We start from the raw sequence: 21,998 nt of genomic DNA, 5'->3' as shown, positions 1-21,998 counted from the left end.
GACGGCCGTGAGCACGGCCTCCCCCCAATACGTGCTCGGCACCTGTTTTGCCTTGAGCATGCAGCGTGCCATTCGGAGCATAGTTTGGTTCCTCCGCTCGACGATGCTGTTCTGCTGCGGCGAGTAAGGGGCTGTGAGGTGACGTTGCACCCTTTCTCTCGTCGCAGTGCTTGTAGAACGTGGTCGACGTGAACTCGCTGCCATGGTCCGTGCGTAGCACGCGTAGCTTGTGGCCGCACTCGACCTCTGCTGCCACTTGCTGCTTGACGATGGCTTGCTCCGCCTCATCCTTGGAGGCGAGGAGCAACACCCACATGAACCTGTTGTAGTCCTCGACGACCAGCAGGATGTAGCGACGCCCTCCTGGCGTTGCCGGGGCGATTGGGCCACAGAGGTCCCCATGGACAAGCTCCAGGGGTTTCTGCGCCCGATAGCGTGCCTTTTCGGGGAAGGGCAGGCGCCGCTGCTTCCCGGCAAGACACGCATCGCACAACTCGTCGGCGTGCTCAATGTGAGGTATCCCGCGAACGAGGTTGCCTTGCGCCATCTTTCGCAACCCGTCAAAGTGCTGGTGTCCTAGCCGGGCATGCCAATGATAACCCACAAGTATAGGGGATCGCAACAGTTTTCGATAAGTAAGAGTGTCGAACCCAATGAGGAGCTAAAGGTAGAACAAATATTCCCTCAAGTTCTATCGACCACCGATACAACTCTACGCACGCTTGACGTTCGCTTTACCTAGAACAAGTATGAAACTAGAAGTACTTTGTAGGTGTTGTTGGATAGGTTTGCAAGATAATAAAGATTACGTAAATAAAAAGTAGGGGCTGTTTAGGTAAAGAAACAATAAAGTAAATATAGCGAGTGTGGAAAAGTGGTGGTAAGAGTTGTGAAATTGCCCCTAAGCAATTGACTACTTTACTAGACCGATAGCAAGTATTATGTGGGAGAGGCCACTGCTAGCATGTCATCCCTGACTTGGAATTCTATGCACTTATGATTGGAACTATTAGCAAGCATCCGCAACTACTAATGTTCATTAAGGTAAAACCCAACAATAGCATTAAGATAAATTGGTCCCCCTTCAATCCCGTATGCATCAATTTCTATGCTAGGTTGAAGCTTCTGTCACTCTTGCCCTCCAATATGTAGTCCTATCAACATACAACTAACCCTAGGGTGTGATCCAAGCGCGCAATCATATGATGGGCACCAAAGGATAGCAACATAACCACAAGCAAATTAAATCAATCATAGCAATTCATCAACCACCGATAGGACAACAAAAATCTACTCAGACATCATAGGATGGCAACACATCATTGGATAATAATACGAAGCATAAAGCACCATGTTCAAGTAGAGGGTACAGCGGGTTGCGGGAGAGTGGACCGCTGTAGATAGAGGGGGGAAGGTGATGGAGATGTTGGTGAAGATGGCGAAGGTGTTGGTGTAGATCGCAGTGATGATGATGATGGCCACGGCGGTGTTCCGGCGCCACCGGAGGAGAGGGGGAGAGGGGCCCCCTTCTTCCTCTTCTTCCTTGACCTCCTCCCTAGATGGGAGAAGGGTTTCCCCTCTGGTCCTTGGCCTCCATGGCATGGGAGGGGCGAGAGCCCCTCCAAGATTGGATCTATCTCTCTGTTTCTCTCTGGTTCTACGTTCTGATATGGCTCTGTTTCACTGTTTCGTATATATATGGAGATCCGTAACTCCGATTGGCCTGAAACCTTCGCCCTGATTTTTTCTGAATATTAGCTTTCTTGCGGCAAAAGAAGAGCGTCAACTGCCTTACGGTGGGCTCACGAGGGGAGGGGCGCGCCCTAGGGGGGGGGCGCCCCCCTTCCTCGTGACCACCTCGGGCACTGGTTCGCGTTGATTTTCCTTCCGAATTTTCCATATTTTCCAAAAATAAGCTCCATCCGTTTTATCCCGTTTGGACTCCGTTTGATATGGATATTCTGCGAAACCAAAAACATGCAACAGATAGGAACTGGCACTGGGCACTGGATCAATATGTTAGTCCCAAAAATAATATAAAAAGTTGCCAAAAAGTATATGAAAGTTGAATAATATTGGCATGGAACAATCAAAAACTATAGATACGACGGAGACGTATCAGTATCCCCAAGCTTAATTCCTGCTCGTCCTCGAGTAGGTAAATGATAAAAAATATAATTTTTGATGTGGAATGCTACCTAGCATAATCTTGATCATATGTCTAATCATGACATGAATATTAAGACACGAGTGATTCAAAGCAATAATCTATCTTTTGACATAAAGACAATAATATTTCAAGCCTACTAATAAAGCAATCATGTCTTTTCAAATAACATGGCCAAAGAAAGTTATCCCTACAAAATCATATAGTCTGGCTATGCTCCATCTTCACCACACAAAATATTCACATCATGCACAACCCCGATGACAAGCCAAGCAATTGTTTCATACTTTTGACGTTCTCAAACCTTTTCAATTTTCACGCAATACATGAGCGTGAGCCATGGACATAGCACTATAGGTGGAATAGAATATGATGGTGGAGGAGACAAAAAGGAGAAGATAGTCTCACATTAACTAGGCATATCAACGGGCTATGGAGATGCCCATCAATAGATATCAATGTGAGTGAGTAGGGATTGCCATGCAACGGATGCACTAGAGCTATAAGTGTATGAAAGCTCCAACTAAAACTAAGTGGGTGTGCATCCAACTTGCTTGCTCATGAAGACCTCGGGCATTTGAGGAAGCCCATCATCGGAATATACAAGCCAAGTTCTATAATGAAAATTCCCACTAGTATATGAAAGTGATAACTCAAGAGACTCTCTATATGAAGAACATGGTGCTACTTTGAAGCACAAGTGTGGAAAAAGGATAGTAGCACTGCCCCTTCTCTCTTTTTCTCTCATTTTTATTATTATTTTATTTGTTTTTTTGATTTTTTTGGTGGGCTTCTTTGGCCTCTTTTTTATTTGGGCTTCTTTGGCCTCTTTTTTTTTGTAAAGTCCGGTGTCTCATCCCGACTTATGGGGGAAACATAGTCTCCATCATCCTTTCCTCACTGGGGCAATGCTCTAATAATGATGATCATCACACTTTTATTTACTTACAACTCAATATTATAACTCGATACTAGAACAAAGATATGACTCTATATGAATGCCTCCGGCGGTGTACCGGGATGTGCAATGATCTAGCGTAGCAATGATATCAAAAAACGGACAAGCCATGAAAACATCATGCTAGCTATCTTACGATCATGCAAAGCAATATGACAATGAATGCTCAAGTCATGTATATGATGATGATGGAAGTTGCATGACAATATATCTCGGAATGGCTATGGAAATGCCATAATAGGTAGGTATGGTGGCTGTTTTGAGGAAGGTATATGGTGGGTTTATGGTACCAGCGAAAGTTGCGTAGTACTAGAGAGGCTAGCAGTGGTGGAAGGGTGAGAGTGCGTATAATCCATGGACTCAACATTAGTCATAAAGAACTCACATACTTATTGCAAACATTTATTAGTCATCGAAACAAAGTACTACGCGCATGCTCCTAGGGGGATAGATTGGTAGGAAAAGACCATCGCTCGTCCCCGACCGCCACTCATAAGGAAGACAATCAATAAATAAATCATGCTCCGACTTCATGACATAACGGTTCACCATACGTGCATGCTAAAGGAATCACAAACCTCAACACAAGTATTTCTACAATCCACAACTACCCACTAGCATGACTCTAATATCACCATCTTTATATCGCAAAACTATTGCAAGGAATCAAACATATCATATTCAGTGATCTACAAGTTTTATGTAGGATTTTATGACTAACCATGTGAATGACAAATTCCTGTCATCTCTCTAAATAGATATAAGTGAAGCAAGAGAGTTTAATTCTTTCTACAAAATATATGCCCGTGCTCTAACAAATATAAGTGAAGCAAAAGAGCATTCTACAAATGGCGGTTTTCTATGTAAAGAGAAATAGGCAATCCAAACTTCAAATGATATAAGTGATGCACATGAAGCATTCTATAAAGCCATACTCAAAAAATATAAGTGAAGTGCAAAGAGCATTCTATAAATCAACCAAGGACTATCTCATACCAGCATGGTGCGTAAAAAGAAAAATAAAAACCTAAATGCAAAAGACGCTCCAAGATTGCACATATCGCATGAACGAAACGAATCTGAAAACATACCGATATTTGTTGAAGAAAGAGGGGATGCCTCCCCAGCATCCCCAAGCTTAGACGCTTGAGTCTCCTTGAATATTTACTTGGGGTGCCTCGGGCATCCCCAAGCTTGAGCTCTTTCCTCTCTTCCTTCTTCTCACATCGAGACCTTCTCAATAATCGAACACTTCATCCACACAAAGCTTCAACAGAAAACTTGGTCAGATCCGTTAGTATAATAAAGCAAATCACTACTCTAAGTACTGTTGCAAACCAATTCATATTTTGTTTTTGAATTGTGTCTACTGTAATATAACTTTTTCATGGCTTAATCCACTGATATAAATTGATAGTTTCATCAAAATAAGCAAACTATGCATCAAAAACAGAATCTGTCTAAAACAGAACAGTCTGTAGCAATCTGAACGTTCACCATACTTCTGATACTTGAAAAATTCTACAAAAATTAGGAATAATAAACTATTTTTATAGGAAGACAGTGCAAAAAGAATCAGAACCATTTGACGTTCAAGCTAAAAATGTAAAATCGCGCACTACAGCCAAAGTTTCTGTGCTGCACCGTACAAACCATCGAGCAAATGTAAACATCCTAAAGGCAAACCTTGGCACATTATTTTTATAATACAATGGAATTGTACAAGGGGGTAATTATTTTTGTTGAAAAGTTTCTGTAATCAAGATTCACAAAGTTGCCGTGAGCATGAACAAAGTTCAAGGAGCTCTCCCACTTCAACAATGCTTGTCTTTCTCACTTTCACTTTTCTTTTTGAAAAGTTTTGGGTTCCCCTCTTTATTTTTGTTGTTTTTAAACTATATGAAAGCACTCAAAAGAAATAAATGACTCTCTAAAACTTCCGGGTTGTCTCCCTCGCAGCGCTTTCTTTAAAGCCATTAAGCTAGGCATATAGTGCTCAAGTAGCGAATCCACCCGGATCCCAAGGTGTATCAAAGCCAATTTTAATTAGCAATGATTTGTAATTTAGTAGTGAGCACAAAGCAACATATATCAAGCAATGACGAAGTCTAACTCTCTTCCTATGAATAGGCATGTCATAAAAGAACAATTCATGTACACCTAGTAAAGGCCAATGCATAGTATAAACAGTTTCTTGCAATTTTATCATGTTGGAAACATAGAGAGGTGGAGATATAGTTCCTCTCTCATAATAATTGCAAGTAGGAGCAGCAAGCACATGCATATTATATTTATCGAAATCATCATGTGCAATGGTAAAAGGCAACCCATCAATATAATCCTTAATAAGTGCAAACTTCTCCGATATAGTGTAGTTTGGAGAATTCAAAAAGATGATAGGACTATCATGCATGGGTGCAATAGCAACAATTTCATGTTTAACATAAGGAACTATAGCAAGTTCATCTCCATAAGAATAATTCATATTGGCATCTTGGCCACAAGCATAGCAAGCATCATCAAAAAGGGATATTTCAAGAGAATCAATGGGATCATAACAGTCATCATAGCAATCATCCTTCGGTAAGCACGAAGGGGAATTAAACAATGTATGAGTTAAAGAGTTACTCTCATTAGAAGGTGGGCACGGGTGATCAATCCGCTCTTCCTCCTTTTGTTCTTTGCTCTCCTCCTCATCTTTTTCATCCAATGAGCTCACATTTTCATCAATTTCTTCTTCCATAGACTCCTGCAAAATATTAGTCTCTTCTTGGACAGCAGAGTAGTCCTCAATATATAGTTTAACATAAGCATTAGAAGCATAATTCTCATAGCAATATTCAAGTATTGCAAAATTTTCAGATTTGTGAAGAGTATCATCATACTTTTCAATCAAAGAAGCAATTTCAGAAGCACCCTTAAAAGCAACAAATTCTTCAATTTGTTGAACATCATAGTAATTATAAACACCCTTAGCATACGAAGATACGATTCCATTATTACTAAACTCACATTGATAGGGAAGGTGTTTCTTAGGGTTTTCAGAACAACAAGTAAAATCATATATTTCGCATAAATTCCAAGCATAGCATTGCAAACGTTGAATTTGACTCCATAATAGTTTCCCTTTTTCAGATATACGGTGTCGCACATGACAAGCATGCTCATCTAAGGATTTTCCCTCAACTAAGCTAGTTGGGGTTTCAGCACGAGCACATAGGGATCGAAGATGATCCAAGTAATAAGCTTCAGCAGTGTGATAGATTTTGATTGGTTCTTCAACCATTGGTTCAGTAGGTACAACTAATTTTTTGGTATTTTGCGTTTCCTACCCATAACTAAAGGTAGAAAACAACTAAGAACAGCAAATAAAAATTACTTAGTGATAAAGCAAACAAGCACACATGAAAATATTCACCCCACGCTATTGCTCCCCGGCAACGGCGCCAGAAAAAGGTCTTGATAACCCACAAGTATAGGGGATCGCAACAATTTTTGATAAGTAAGAGTGTCGAACCCAACGAGGAGCTAAAGGTAGAACAAATATTCCCTCAAGTTCTATCAACCACAGATACAACTCTACGCACGCTTGACGTTCGCTTTACCTAGAACAAGTATGAAACAAGAAGTACTTTGTAGGTGTTGTTGAATAGGTTTGCAAGATAATAAAGATTACGTAAATAAAAAGTAGGGGCTGTTTAGGTAAAGAAACAATAAAGTAAATATAGCGAGTGTGGAAAAGTGGTGGTAAGAGTTGTGAAATTGCCCCTAAGCAATTGACTACTTTACTAGACCGATAGCAAGTATTATGTGGGAGAGGCCACTGCTAGCATGTCATCCCCGACTTGGAATTCTATGCACTTATGATTGGAACTATTAGCAAGCATCTGCAACTACTAACGTTCATTAAGGTAAAACCCAACCATAGCATTAAGATAAGTTGGTCCCCCTTCAATCCCGTATGCATCAATTTCTATGCTAGGTTGAAGCTTCTGTCACTCTCGCCCTCCAATACATAGCCCTATCAACATACAACTAACCCTAGGGTATGATCCACGCGCGCAATCATATGATGGGCACCAAAGGACAGCAACATAACCACAAGCAAATTAAATCAATCATAGCAATTCATCAACCACCGATAGGACAACGAAAATCTACTCAGACATCATAGGATCGCAACACATCATTGGATAATAATATGAAACATAAAGCACCATGTTCAAGTAGAGGGTACAACGGGTTGCGGGAGAGTGGACCGCTGTAGATAGAGGGGGAAGGTGATGGAGATGTTGGTGAAGATGGCGGAGGTGTTGGTGTAGATCGCGGTGATGATGATGATGGCCACGGCGGCGTTCCGGCGCCACCGGAGGAGAGGGGGAGAGGGGCCCCCTTCTTCCTCTTCTTCCTTGACTTCCTCCCTAGATGGGAGAATGGTTTCCTCTCTAGTCATTGGCCTCCATGGCATGGGAGGGGCGAGAGTGGCCGATCCATATTTAGTAGCTAGATGGCTTCTTCTCTCTTTTTGGATCTCAATACAATGTTCTCCCCCTCTCTTGTGGAGATCTATTCGATGTAATCTTCTTTTTGCGGTGTGTTTGTTGAGAACGATGAATTGTGGGTTTATGATCAAGTCTATCTATGAATAATATTTGAATCTTCTCTGAATTCTTTTATGTATGATTTGTTATCTTTGCAAGTCTCTTCGAATTATCAGTTTCGTTTGGCCTACTAGATTGATCTTTCTTGCAATGGGAGAAGTGCTTAGCTTTGGGTTCAATCTTGCGGTGTCCTTTCCCGGTGACAGTAAGGGCAACAAGGCACGTATTGTATTGTTGCCATTGAGGATAACAAGATGGGGTTTTCTTCATATTGCATGAGTCTATCCCTCTACATCATGTCATCTTGCTTAAGCCGCTACTCTGTTTTTAACTTAATACTCTAGATGCATGCTGGATAGCGGTCGATGAGTGGAGTAATAGTAGTAGATGCAGGCATGAGTCGGTCTACTTGTCTCGGATGTGATGCCTATATACATGATCATACCTAGATATTCTCATAACTATGCTCAATTCTGTCAATTGCTCAACAGTAATTTGTTCACCCACCGTAGAATACTTATGCTCTTGAGAGAAGCCACTAGTGAAACCTATGGCCCCCGGGTCTATCTTTATCATATTAATCTCCTACTACTTAGTTATTTACTTTGCTATTTACTTTGCCTTTATTTTACTTTGCATCTTTATCATAAAAATACCAAAAACATTATCTTATCATATCTACCAGATCTCACTCTCGTAAGTGGCCTATTTGCATTGGTTGCGAGGATTTATTTGTTTTGTGCAGGTACGAGGGACTCGCGCATAGCCTCCTACTAGATTGATACCTTGGTTCTCAAAAACTGAGGGAAATACTTACGCTACTTTGCTGCCTCATCCCTTCCTCTTCGGGGAAAACCAACGCAGTGCTCAAGAGGTAGCAGGTCCTAGTTCTTCTGGATGTCCATAAGACCCTGAATTGCCGGGTCGTTCCCCAACCCCCGACAATTCCAAGCTATTACCTTCATTGGGGCTTGCAGGGCTGTTCTGATAGCCCCGCTTCATTATCTGGGTTGTAATCAACATTGTTCCTGGCTTTCTTTGGGTCCTTCCGCTCCTCACTTTCTACTTCCATCTGGTCCATACCTCTTTTACTACCACTGTGTACATCTACCTTGATTTAATCACCCTTGTTTTTCCTCCCTTTCCTTTTAAATTTGCCACCCTCTCTCTGAGTCCCCTTGGCTCCTCCTTCATCCTGTCCTACATGCATAGTCTCAGAATTCGGGGAAGCCCCTTGTCGGTGTCAAAACCGGCTTTCATATTTATTTAGAAAGTGATATTTAGTTAATTCTTTTTGCAGATTATTAATAGATAAATTCGTCACGTCCAGCAATTTATTTTAGAATTTTTGGGGTTCCAGATCTTGCGCTAGCTACAGATTACTATAGACTGTTCTGTTTTTGACAGATTCTGTTTTTCGTGTGTTGTTTGCTTATTTTCATGAATCTATGGCTAGTAAAATAGTTTATAAACCATAGAGAAGTTGGAATATAGTAGGTATAACACCAATATAAATAAAGAATGAGTTCATTACAGTACCTTGAAGTGGTCTTTTGTTTTCTTTCGCTAACGGAGCTCACGAGATTTTCTACTTTAAGTTTTGTGTTGTGAAGTTTTCAAGTTTTGGGTAAAGATTTGATGGATTATGGAACAAGGAGTGGCAAGAGCCTAAGCTTGGGGATGCCATGGCACCCCCAAGATAATCTAAGGACATCTAAAAGCCAAAGCTTGGGGATGCCCCGGAAGGCATCCCCTCTTTCGTCTACTTCTATCGGTAACTTTACTTGGAGCTATATTTTTATTTGCCACATGATATGTGTTTTGCTTGGAGCGTATTGTATTATTTGAGTCTTTTCTTGTTGGTTTACCACAATCATCCTTGCTGTACACACCTTTTGAGAGAGCCATACATGATTTGGAATTTGTTAGAATACTCTATGTGCTTCGCTTATATCTTTTGAGTTATATAATTTTGCTCTAGTACTTCGCTTATATCTTCTAGAGCACGGTGTTGGATTTGTTTTATAGAAACTATTGATCTCTCATGCTTCACTTAGATTATTTTGAGAGTATTAATAGCATGGTAATTTGCTTAAAATCCTAATATGCTTGCTATACAAGATTAATAATAAAACTTTCGTATGAGTGTGTTGAATACTATGATAAGTTTGATACTTGATGATTGTTTTGAGATATAAAGATGGTGATATTAAAGTTGTGCTAGTTGAGTAATTATGAATTTGAGAAATACTTGTGTTGAACCTTGTGATTCCCGTAGCATGCACGTATGGTGAACCGTTATGTGATGAAGTCGGAGCATGATTTATTTTTCGATCGCCTTCCTTATGAGTGGCGGTCGGGGACGAGCGATGGTCTTTTCCTACCAATCTATCCCCCTAGGAGTATGCGCGTAATACTTTGGTTTGATAACTTGTAGATTTTTGCAATAAGTAGAGTTCTTTTTGACCAATGTTGAGTCCATGGATTATACGCACTCTCACCCTTCCACCTTTGCTAGCCTCTCTAACACCGCGCACCTTTCACCGGTATCATACACCCACCATATACCTTCCTCAAAATAGCCACCATACCTACCTATTATGGCATTTCCATAGCCATTCCGAGATATATTGCCATGCAACTTTCCACCATTCCGTTTATTATGACACACTCCATCATTGTCATATTGCTTAGCATGATCATGTAGTTGACATAGTATTCGTGGCAAAGCCACCGTTCATAATTCTTTCATACTTCTCACTCATGAGTCATTGCATATCCCGGTACACCGCCGGAGGCATTCATATAGAGTCATATTTTGTTCTAAGTATCGAGTTGTACTTGTTGAGTTGTAAGAAAAATAAAAGTGTGATGATCCTCATTATTAGAGCATTGTCCCGGTGAGGAAAGGATGATGGAGACTATGATTCCCCCACAAGTCGGGATGAGACTCCGGACGAAAAAAAGAGAAAGAAAAGAGGCCATAAAAACAAAGAGAAAAGGCCCAAATAAAAAAAGAAAAAAGGAAGAAAAATGATGAGAGAAAAAGAGAGAAGGGACAATGTTACTATCCTTTTACCACACTTGTGCTTCAAAGTAGCACCATGATCTTCATAGTAGAGAGTCTCTCATGTTGTCACTTTCATATACTAGTGGGAATTTTTCATTATAGAACTTGGCTTGTATATTCCAATGACGGGCTTCCTCAAATTGCCCTAGGTCTTCATGAGCAAGCAAGTTGGATGCACACCCACTTAGTTTCTTTTTGAGCTTTCATATACTTATAGCTCTAGTGCATTCGTTGCATGGCAATCCCTACTCACTCACATTGATATCTATTGATGGGCATCTCCATAGCCCGTTGATACGCCTAGTTGATGTGAGACTATCTTCTCCCTTTTTGTCTTCTCCACAACCACCACTCTATTCCACCTATAGTGCTATATCCATGGCTCATGCTCATGTATTGCGTGAAGATTGAAAAAGTTTTGAGAATGTCAAAAGTATGAAACAATTGCTTGGCTTGTCATCGGGGTTGTGCATGATTTAAATATTTTGTGTGGTGAAGACAGAGCATAGCCAGACTATATGATTTTGTAGGGATAACTTTCTTTAGCCATGTTATTTTGAGAAGACATAATTGCTTTGTTAGTATGCTTGAAGTATTATTATTTTTATATCAATCTGAACTTTTGTCTTGAATCTTTTGGATCTGATTATTCATAACCACAATTAAGAAGAATTACATTAAAATTATGCCAAGTAGCACTCCGCATCAAAAATTCTGTTTTTATCATTTACCTACTCGAGGACGAGCAGGAATTAAGCTTGGGGATGCTTGATACGTCTCCAACGTATCTATAATTTTTGATTGCTCCATGCTATATTATCTACTGTTTTGGACATTATTGGGCTTTATTATCCACTTTTATATTATTTTTGGGACTAACCTATTAACCGGAGGCCCAGCCCAGAATTGCTGTTTTTTGCCTTTTAGGGTTTTGAAGAAAAGGAATATCAAACGGAGTCCAAACGAATGAAACCTGTTGGGACGTAGTAATTTCAAAAAAATTTCCTACGCACACGCAAGATCATGGTGATGCATAGCAACGAGGGGAGAGTATGATCTACGTACCCTTGTAGATCGCAACGGAAGCGTTGACACAACGTAGAGGAAGTAGTCGTACGTCTTCTTCCCGATCCGACCGATCCAAGCACCGTTACTCCGGCACCTCCGAGTTCTTAGCACACGTTCAGCTCGATGACGATCCTCGGGCTCCGATCCAGCAAAGCGTCGAGGAAGAGTTCCGTCAGCACGACGGCGTGGTGACGATCTTGATGTACTACCGACGCAGGGCTTCGCCTAAGCACTGTAACGGTATGATCGAGGTGGAATTTGGTGGCAGGGGGCACCGCACACGGCTAAGGAACGATCTCAAGGATCAACTTGTGTGTCTTGGGGTGTCCCCTGCCCCCGTATATAAAGGATGAAGGGGGGGAGGCTGGCCGGCCAAGGAGGGAGGCGCAGGAGGAGGGAGTCCTACTCCTACCGGGAGTAGGACTCCCCCCCTCAATCCTATTCCTAATAGGATTCCTTAAAGGGGAGAGGGAGAGAGAGGTGGCCGGCCCCTCTCCTAGTCCTAATAGGACTAGGGAGAGGGGGGAGGCACAGCCCTATGTGGGCTGCCTTCTCACCTTTCCACTAAGGCCCATGTTAGCCCATTTGGCTCCCGGGGGGTTCCGGTAACCCTCCCGGTAATCCGGTAAAATCCCGATTTCACCCGGAACACTTCCGATGTCCAAACATAGGCTTCCAATATATCAATCTTTACGTCTCGACCATTTCGAGACTCCTCGTCATGTCCGTGATCACATCCGGGACTCCGAACAACCTTCGGTACATCAAAATGCATAAACTCATAATAACTGTCATCGTAACGTTAAGCGTGCGGACCCTACGGTTCGAGAACAATGTAGACATGACCGAGACACATCTCCGGTCAATAACCAATAGCGGGACCTGGATGCCCATATTGGCTCCCACATATTGTACGAAGATCTTTATCGGTCAGACCGCATAACAACATACGTTGTTCCCTTTGTCATCGGTATGTTACTTGCCCGAGATTCGATCGTCGGTATCCAATACCTAGTTCAATCTCGTTACCAGCAAGTCTCTTTACTCGTTCGGTAATACATCATCCTGCAACTAACTCATTAGTTGCAATGCTTGCAAGGCTTTAAGTGATGTGCATTACCGAGAGGGCCCAGAGATACCTCTCCGACAATCGGAGTGACAAATCCTAATCTCGAAATACGCCAACCCAACATCTACCTTTGGAGCCACCTGTAGTACTCCTTTATAATCACCCAGTTACGTTGTGACGTTTGGTAGTACCCAAAGTGTTCCTCCGGCAAACGGGAGTTGCATAATCTCATAGTCATAGGAACATGTATAATTCATGGATAAAGCAATAGCAACATACTAAACGATCGGGTGCTAAGCTAATATAATGGGTCATGTCAATTAGATCATTCAACTAATGATGTGACCTCGTTAATCAAATAACAACTCTTTGTTCATGGTTAGGAAACATAACCATCTTTGATTAACGAGCTAGTCTAGTAGAGGCATACTAGTGACACTCTGTTTGTCTATGTATTCACACATGTATTATGTTTCCGGTTAATACAATTCTAGCATGAATAATAAACACTTATCATGATTTAAGGAAATAAATAATAACTTTATTATTGCCTCTAGGGCATATTTCCTTCAGTCTCCCACTTGCACTAGAGTCAATAATCTAGATTACACCGTAATGATTCTAACACCCATGGAGTCTTGGTGCTGATCATGTTTTGCTCGTGGAAGAGGCTTAGTCAACGGGTCTGCAACATTCAGATCCGTATGTATCTTGCAAATCTCTATGTCTCCCACCTGGACTAAATCACGGATGGAGTTGAAGCGTCTCTTGATGTGTTTGGTCCTTTTGTGAAATCTGGATTCCTTCGCCAAGGCAATAGCACCAGTATTGTCACAAAAGATTTTCATTGGACCCGATGCACTAGGTATGACACCTAGATCGGATATGAACTCCTTCATCCAGACTCCTTCGTTCGCTGCTTCCGAAGCAGCTATGTATTCTGCTTCACATGTAGATCCCGCTACGACGCTTTGTTTAGAACTGCACCAACTGACAGCTCCACCGTTTAATGTAAACACGTATTCGGTTTGCGATTTAGAATCGTCCGGATCAGTGTCAAAGCTTGCATCAACGTAACCTCTTACGGTGAGCTCTTTGTCACCTCCATATACGAGAAACATATCCTTAGTCCTTTTCAGGTATTTCAGGATGTTCTTGACCGCTGTCCAGTGATCCACTCCTGGATTACTTTGGTACCTCCCTACTAAACTTATAGCAAGGCACACATCAGGTCTGGTACACAGCATTGCATACATGATAGAGCCTATGGCTGAAGCATAGGGAACATCTTTTATTTTCTCTCTATCTTCTGCAGTGGTCGGGCTTTGAGTCTTACTCAATCTCACACCTTGTAACACAGGCAAGAACCCTTTCTTTGCTTGATCCATTTTGAACTTCTTCAAAATCTTGTCAAGGTATGTGCTTTGTGAAAGTCCAATTAAGCGTCTTGATCTATCTCTATAGATCTTTATGCCTAATATGTAAGCAGCTTCACCGAGGTCTTTCATTGAAAAACTTTTATTCAAGTATCCCTTTATGCTATCCAGAAATTCTATATCATTTCCAATCAGTAATATGTCATCCACATATAATATCAGAAATGCTATAGAGCTCCCACTCACTTTCTTGTAAATACAGGCTTCTCCGAAAGTCTGTATAAAACCAAATGCTTTGATCACACTATCAAAGCGTTTATTCCAACTCCGAGAGGCTTGCACCAGTCCATAAATGGATCGCTGGAGCTTGCACACTTTGTTAGCTTCCTTTGGATCGACAAAACCTTCCGGTTGCATCATATACAACTCTTCTTCCAGAAATCCATTCAGGAATGCAGTTTTGACATCCATCCGCCAAATTTCATAATCATAAAATGCGGCAATTGCTAACATGATTCGGACAGACTTAAGCATCGCTACGGGTGAGAAAGTCTCATCGTAGTCAATCCCTTGAACTTGTCTAAAACCTTTTGCGACAAGTCGAGCTTTGTAGACAGTAACATTACCATCAGCGTCAGTCTTCTTCTTAAAGATCCATTTATTCTCAATTGCTTGCCGATCATCGGGCAAGTCAACCAAAGTCCATACTTTGTTCTCATACATGGATCCCATCTCAGATTTCATGGCTTCAAGCCACTTTGCGGAATCTGGGCTCACCATCGCTTCTTCATAGTTCGTAGGTTCATCATGATCTAATATCATGACCTCCAGAATAGGATTACCGTACCACTCTGGTGCGGATCTCACTCTGGTTGATCTACGAGTTTCTGTAGTATCTTGATCTAAAGTTTCATGATCATCATCATTAGCTTCCTCACTTATTGGTGTAGGTGTCGCAGAAACAGTTTTCTGTCATGTACTACTTCTCAATAAAGGAGTAGGTACAGTTACCTCGTCAAGTTCTACTTTCCTCCCACTCACTTCTTTCGAGAGAAACTCCTTCTCTAGAAAGTTTCCGAACTTAGCAACAAAAGTCTTGCCTTCGGATCTGTGATAGAAGGTGTATCCAACAGTTTCCTTTGGATATCCTATGAAGACACATTTCTCCGATTTGGGTTCGAGCTTATCAGGTTGAAGCTTTTTCACATAAGCATCGCAGCCCCAAACTTTAAGAAACGACAACTTTGGTTTCTTGCCAAACCATAGTTCATAAGGCGTCATCTCAACGGATTTTGATGGTGCCCTATTTAACGTGAATGCGGCCGTCTCTAGAGCGTATCCCCAAAACGATAGCGGTAAATCAGTAAGAGACATCATAGATCACACCATATCTAGTAAAGTACGATTACGACGTTCGGACACACCATTACGCTATGGTGTTCCGGGTGGCGTGAGTTGCGAAACTATTCCACAATTTTTCAAATGTACACCAAACTCGTAACTCAAATATTCTCCTCCACGATCAGATCGTAGAAACTTTATTTTCTTGTTACGATGATTTTCAACTTCACTCTGAAATTCTTTGAACTTTTCAAATGTTTCAGACTTGTGTTTCATTAAGTAGATATACCCATATCTGCTTAAGTCATCTGTGAAGGTGAGAAAATAACAATATCCGCCACGAGCCTCAATATTCATCGGTCCACATACATCGGTATGTATGATTTCCAACAAATATGTTGCTCTCTCCATAGTACCGGAGAACGGTGTTTTAGTCATCTTGCCCATGAGACACGGTTCGCAAGTACCAAGTGATTCATAATCAAGTGGTTCCAAAAGTCCATCAGCATGGAGTTTCTTCATGCGCTTTATACCGATATGACCTAAACGGCAGTGCCACAAATAAGTTGCACTTTCATTATCAACTCTGCATCTTTTGGTTTCAACATTATGAATATGTGTACTACTACTATCGAGATTCATCAAAAATAGACCACTCTTCAAGGGTGCATGACCATAAAAGATATTACTCATATAAATAGAACAACCATTATTCTCTGATTTAAATGAATAACCGTCTCGCATTAAACAAGATCCAGATATAATGTTCATGCTCAACGCTGGCACCAAATAACAATTATTTAGGTCTAATATTAATCCCGAAGGTAGATGTAGAGGTAGCGTGCCGACCGCGATCACATCGACTTTGGAACCGTTTCCCACGCGCATCGTCACCTCGTCCTTTGCTAGTGTCCGCTTATTCTGTAGTCCCTGTTTCGAGTTGCAAATATTAGCAACAGAACCAGTATCAAATACCCAGGTGCTACTGCGAGCATTAGTAAGGTACACATCAATAACATGTATATCACATATACCTTTGTTCACCTTGCCATCCTTCTTATCCGCCAAATACTTGGGACAGTTGCGCTTCCAGTGACCAGTCTGCTTGCAGTAGAAGCACTCAGTTTCAGGCTTAGGTCCAGACTTGGGTTTCTTCTCTTGAGCAGCAACTTGCTTGCTGTTCTTCTTGAAGTTCCCCTTCTTCTTTTTCCCTTTGCCCTTTTTTTTGAAACTAGTGGTTTTGTTAACCATCAACACTTGATGCTCCTTCTTGATTTCTACCTCCGCAGCTTTAAGCATCGCGAAGAGCTCGGGAATAGTCTTGTTCATCCCTTGCATATTATAGTTCATCACGAAGCTCTTGTAGCTTGGTGGCAGTGATTGGAGAATTCTGTCAATGACGCAATCATCTGGAAGAGTAACTCCCAATTGAATCAAGTGGTTATTATACCCAGACATTTTGAGTATATGCTCACTGACAGAACTATTCTCCTCCATCTTGCAGCTATAGAACTTATTGGAGACTTCATATCTCTCAATTCGGGCATTTGCTTGAAATATTAACTTCAACTCCTGGAACATCTCATATGCTCCATGACGTTCAAAACGTCGTTGAAGTCCCGATTCTAAGCCGTAAAGCATGGCACACTGAACTATCGAGTAGTCATCAGCTTTGCTTTGCCAGACGTTCATAACTTCTGGTGTTGCTCTAGCAGCAGGCCTGGCACCCAGCGGTGCTTCCAGGACGTAATTCTTCTGTGCAGCAATGAGGATAATCCTCAAGTTACGGACCCAGTCTGTGTAATTGCTACCATCATCTTTCAACTTTGCTTTCTCAAGGAACGCATTAAAATTCAACGGAACAACAGCACGAGCCATCTATCTACAATCAACATAAACAAGCAAGATACTATCAGGTACTAAGTTCATGATAAGTTTTATGTTCAGTTAATCAAATTAATTAAGAACTCCCACTTAGATAGACATCCCTCTAATCCTCTAAGTGATCACGTGATCCAAATCAACTAAACCATACCCGATCATCACGTGATATGGAGTAGTTTTCAATGGTGAACATCGTTATGTTGATCATATCTACTATATGATTCACGCTCGACCTTTTGGTCTCTGTGTTTCGAGGCCATATCTGCATATGCTTGGCTCATTAAGTATAACCTGAGTATTCCGCGTGTGCAACTGTTTTGCACCCGTTGTATTTGAACGTAGAGCCTATCACACCCGATCATCACGTGGTGTCTCAGCACGAAGAACTTTTGCAACGGTGCATACTCAGGGAGAACACTTCTTGATAATTTAGTGAGAGATCATCTTATAATGCTACCGTCAATCAAAGCAAGATAAGATGCATAAAAGGATAAACATCACATGCAATCAATATAAGTGATATGATATGGCCATCATCATCTTGTGCTTGTGATCTCCATCTCCGAAGCACCGTCATGATCACCATCGTCACCGGCACGACACCTTGATCTCCATCGTAGCATCGTTGTCGTCTCGCCAATCTTATGCTTCCACGACTATCACTACCGCTTAGTAATAAAGTAAAGCATTACATCGCGATTGCATTGCATACAATAAAGCGACAACCATATGGCTCCTGCCAGTTGCCGATAACTCGGTTACAAAACATGATCATCTCATACAATAAAATTTAGCATCATGCCTTGACCATATCACATCACAACATGCCCTGCAAAAACAAGTTAGACGTCCTCTACTTTGTTGTTGCAAGTTTTACGTGGCTGCTACGGGCTTAAGTAAGAACTCATCTCACCTACGCATCAAAACCACAACGATAGTTTGTCAAATAGACTCCGTTTTAACCTTCTCAAGGACCGGGCGTAGTCACACTCGGTTCAACTAAAGTTGGAGAGACAGTCTTCCGCAAGCCATCTATGTGCAAAGCACGTCGAGGGAACCGGTCTCGCATAAGAGTATGCGTAAGGTTGGTCCGGATCGTCTCGTCCAACAATACCGCCGAACCAAAGTATGACATGCTGGTAGGCAGTATGACTTGTATCGCCCACAACTCACTTGTGTTCTACTCGTGCAAATAACATCAAACCATAAAACCAGGCTCGGATGCCACTGCTAGGTTACGTAGTAATTTCAAAAAATTTCCTACGCACACGCAAGATCATGGTGATGCATAGCAACGAGGGGAGAATGTGATCTACGTACCCTTGTAGATCGCAACGGAAGCGTTGACACAACGTAGAGGAGGTAGTCGTACCGTCTTCTTCCCGATCCGACCGATCCAAGCACCGTTACTCCGGCACCTCCGAGTTCTTAGCACACGTTCAGCTCGATGACGATCCTCGGGCTCCGATCTAGCAAAGCGTCGAGGAAGAGTTCCGTCAGCACGAACGGCGTGGTGACGATCTTGATGTACTACCGACGCAGGCTTCGCCTAAGCACTGTAACGGTATGATCGAGGTGGAATTTGGTGGCAGGGGGCACCGCACACGGCTAAGGAACGATCTCAAGGATCAACTTGTGTGTCCTTGGGGTGTCCCCTGCCCCCGTATATAAAGGATGAAGGGGGGGAAGGCTGGCCGGCCAAGGAGGAGGCGCAGGAGGAGTCACCTCCTACGGGAGTAGGACTCCCCCCCTCAATCCTATTCCTAATAGGATTCCTTAAAGGGGAGAGGGAGAGAGAGGTGGCCGGCCCCTCTCCTAGTCCTAATAGGACTAGGGAGAGGGGGGAGGCGCAGCCCTATGTGGCCTGCCTTCTCACCTTTTCCACTAAGGCCCATCATAGGCCCATTTGGCTCCCGGGGGGTTCCGGTAACCCTCCCGGTAATTCCGGTAAAATCCCGATTTCACCCGGAACACTTCCGATGTCCAAACATAGGCTTCCAATATATCAATCTTTACGTCTCGACCATTTCGAGACTCCTCGTCATGTCCGTGATCACATCCGGGACTCCGAACAACCTTCGGTACATCAAAATGCATAAACTCATAATATAACTGTCATCGTAACCTTAAGCGTGCGGACCTACGGGTTCGAGAACAATGTAGACATGACCGAGACACGTCTCCGGTCAATAACCAATAGCGGGACCTGGATGCCATATTGGCTCCTACATATTCTACGAAGATCTTTATCGGTCAGACCGCATAACAACATACGTTGTTCCCTTTGTCATCGGTATGTTACTTGCCCGAGATTTGATCCGTCGGTATCCAATACCTAGTTCAATCTCGTTAACGGCAAGTCTCTTTACTCGTTCCGTAATACATCATCTCACAACTAACATCTTAGTTACAATGCTTGCAAGGCTTATGTGATGTGCATTACCGAGAGGGCCCAGAGATACCTCTCCGACAATCGGAGTGACAAATCCTAATCTCGAAATACGCCAACCCAACATCTACCTTTGGAGACACCTGTAGACTCCTTTATAATCACCCAGTTACGTTGTGACGTTTGGTAGTACCCAAAGTGTTCCTCCGGCAAACGGGAGTTGCATAATCTCATAGTCATAGGAACATGTATAATTCATGGATAAAGCAATAGCAACATACTAAACGATCGGGTGCTAAGCTAATATAATGGGTCATGTCAATCAGATCATTCAACTAATGATGTGACCTCGTTAATCAAATAACAACTTTTGTTCATGGTTAGGAAACATAACCATCTTTGATTAACGAGCTAGTCCTAGTAGAGGCATACTAGTGACACCTCTGTTTGTCTATGTATTCACACATGTATTATGTTTCCGGTTAATACAATTCTAGCATGAATAATAAACATTTATCATGATATTAAGGAAATAAATAATAACTTTATTATTGCCTCTAGGGCATATTTCCTTCAATGAAACCTTCGGGAACGTGATTTTTTGGAAGATTATGATTTTTAGGAAGAAAGAAACGAGGAGGCCACGAGGAAGGGGGCGCGCCTGCCTACCCTAGGCGCGCCCTCCACCCTCGTGGGCCCCCTGTTGCTCCACTGACGTACTCCTTCCTCCTATATATACCTACGTACCCCCAAATGATTAGATACGGAGCCAAAAACCTAATTCCACCGCTGCAACTTTCTGTATCCAAGAGATCCCATCTTGGGGCCTGTTCTGGAGCTCCGCCGTAGGGGGCATCGATCACGGAGGGCTTCTACATCAACACCATAGCCCCTCCGATGAAGTGTGAGTAGTTTACCTCAGACCTACAGGTCCATAGTGAGTAGCTAGATGGCTTCTTCTCTCTTTTTGGATCTCAATACAATGTTCTCCCCCTCTCTTGTGGAGATCTATTCGATGTAATCTCCTTTTTGTCGTGTGTTTGTTGAGACCGATGAATTGTGGGTTTATGATCAAGTCTATCTATGAATAATATTTGAATCTTCTCTGAGTTCTTTTATGTATGATTGGTTATCTTTGCAAGTCTCTTCGAATTATCAGTTTGGTTTGGCCTACTAGATTGATCTTTCTTGCAATGGGAGAAGTGCATAGCTTTGGGTTCAATCTAGCGGTGTCCTTTCCCGGTGACAGTAAGGGCAACAAGGCACGTATTGTATTGTTGCCATCAAGGATAACAGGATGGGGTTTTCTTCATATTGCATGAGTCTATCCCTCTACATCATATCATCTTTCTTAAGGCGTTACTCTGTTTTTAACTTAATACTCTAGATGCATGCTGGATAGCGGTCGATGAGTGGAGTAATAGTAGTAGATGCAGGCAGGAGTCGGTCTACTTGTCTCGGACGTGATGCCTATATACATGATCATACCTAGATATTCTCATAACTATGCTCAATTCTGTCAATTGCTCAACAGTAATTTGTTCACCCACCGTAGAATACTTATGCTCTTGAGAGAAGCCACTAGTGAAACCTATGGCCCCCGGGTCTATCTTTATCATATTAATCTCCTACTATTTATTTATTTATTTACTTTGCCTTTATTTTACTTTGCATCTTTATCATAAAAATACCAAAAACATTATCTTATCATATCTATCAGATCTCACTCTCGTAAGTGGCCCTATAGGGATTGACAACCCCTATTTGTGTTGATTGCGAGCATTTATTTGTTTTGTGCAGGTACGAGGGACTCGCGCGTAGCCTCCTACTGGATTGATACCTTGGTTCTCAAAAACTGAGGGAAATACTTACGCTACTTTGATGCATCATCCCTTCCTCTTCGGGGAAAACTAACGCAGTTCTCAAGAGGTAGCAGGTCCTTGTTCTTCTGGATGTCCATAAGAACCTGAATTGCCGAGCCGTTCCCCAACCCCTGACAATTCCAAGCTATTACCTTCATTGGGGCTTGCAGGGCTGTTCTGATAGCCCCGCTTCATTATCTGGGTTGTAATCAA

The sequence above is a fragment of the Triticum urartu genome, chromosome 2 (assembly GCF_003073215.2).
Source record: "Triticum urartu cultivar G1812 chromosome 2, Tu2.1, whole genome shotgun sequence".
Taxonomy (NCBI): domain Eukaryota; kingdom Viridiplantae; phylum Streptophyta; class Magnoliopsida; order Poales; family Poaceae; genus Triticum; species Triticum urartu.
The sequence above is the reverse complement of the archived record's forward strand: the minus strand, read 5'-3'. Positions refer to the sequence as shown.